This window comes from Ornithorhynchus anatinus, chromosome 4 (assembly GCF_004115215.2).
Source record: "Ornithorhynchus anatinus isolate Pmale09 chromosome 4, mOrnAna1.pri.v4, whole genome shotgun sequence".
In the NCBI taxonomy this organism is placed as follows: domain Eukaryota; kingdom Metazoa; phylum Chordata; class Mammalia; order Monotremata; family Ornithorhynchidae; genus Ornithorhynchus; species Ornithorhynchus anatinus.
Genome location: NC_041731.1, coordinates 71,611,777 through 71,613,047, shown reverse-complemented (window position 1 = coordinate 71,613,047; position 1,271 = coordinate 71,611,777). Strand labels below are relative to the sequence as shown.

The 1,271-nt window shown below is 43.8% G+C and overlaps 1 non-coding gene across 1 annotated transcript; it reads right to left on the bottom strand.

Moving 5' to 3' along the window:
• Nucleotides 1-467: 467 nt before the first annotated feature.
• LOC114811873 lies at nt 468-603 on the bottom strand. The gene has a single exon (XR_003759569.1). It is a non-coding gene; the product is annotated as a small nucleolar RNA SNORA7 (small nucleolar RNA).
• Nucleotides 604-1,271: the final 668 nt, after the last annotated feature.

Here is a 1,271-nt window from a genome sequence, read left to right as displayed (position 1 = left end):
TGGATGGGAGAGAATTACAGGTGGGAATTATACATGGTCCCTGCCTCTTGGGACTCAGAATCTGAGAATCTGTTTTACTCCTGCTTTGCAATATACTTTACATAAGAGAAGAAAAATCAAAGGTGGTTAAACCATCTCTGTTGCTTCCCTTCACAACTGCCAACTCTAAGGTTCCCCAGAAGTGATGGTGAAGAATGAATCGTTGCCCTCCTTAACTGATGCCATACTGGGTGCAGTGCAGAGTATTAAGTCCTTGTCTTGTTTTATGCCCGACCCATAGCAACACCACAGACACATTCTCCCAGAATGCCCCGCTCTCCATCTGCAATTGTTCTGGTTGTGTATTCATAGAGTTTTCTTGGTAAAAATATGGAAGTGGTTTACCATTGCCTCCTTCCACAAACTATACCTGAGTCTCCGCCCTTGACTTCTCCCATGCCGCTGCTGCCAGGCATGGGTGAGTTTTGATTTGTAGCAGGTTGCCTTCCATTTGCTAGCCACTGCCGAAGCTAGGAATGGAATGGGTAGGCCTCTGCTTGTCTCCCTCCCATAGTCGAGACTGGTAGAGTACTGGAAACTCTCCAGATGCAGCCCAGAGAGGGGAATAAGCTCCTTAGGAACATACAATAGGAGACAAAAGCCTAGCCAAGGTACTACTAAACTGGTTACTAAAGAATACAGTTGACTGGATATTTCCTGATCCACAAAGGTGTTCAGTGATTTATGCGTAGTAGAAGGAGAAGAGCAACTGTAAACTGGACGGTGTAGTACAAAAGCAGAAAAATGTCCATCATATTGCCTCACCTTCCTGGCTGGATGCTGTTCTCTTCCCAATTCATCCATCAATTCTGAGTGTAGACAGAGAAGAACAGGAACTCTGCCTTCCTTTCTGAAATGCTCCTGGGGTGGTAGGAAGGTAGAGAATGAGAAAGCACAGTGGGGAAAGCCAAGTCAGAGTTAGAGAGGTGAAGGAAAACAAAAATAGAGGGAAGAAATAGAAATGTTGAAGAAAAGAAAAGGATCAGCAATTATAAAAGAAGCAGATGACCAGAAACCAGAGATCTGTCCTGTTCTCACTTTAAAGCCAGGATAGAGATGCTATAGATAAATTACTACGTGTCAGGCAATGTACAAAGTACTGTGTAAGTAACAAGTTCATCAGGTTGGACACAGTCCATGTCCCACATGGGGCTCATAATCTTAATCCGCATTTTATAGATGAGATAACAAAGGCACAGATAACTTAAGTGATTTGCGCAAGGTCACATAGC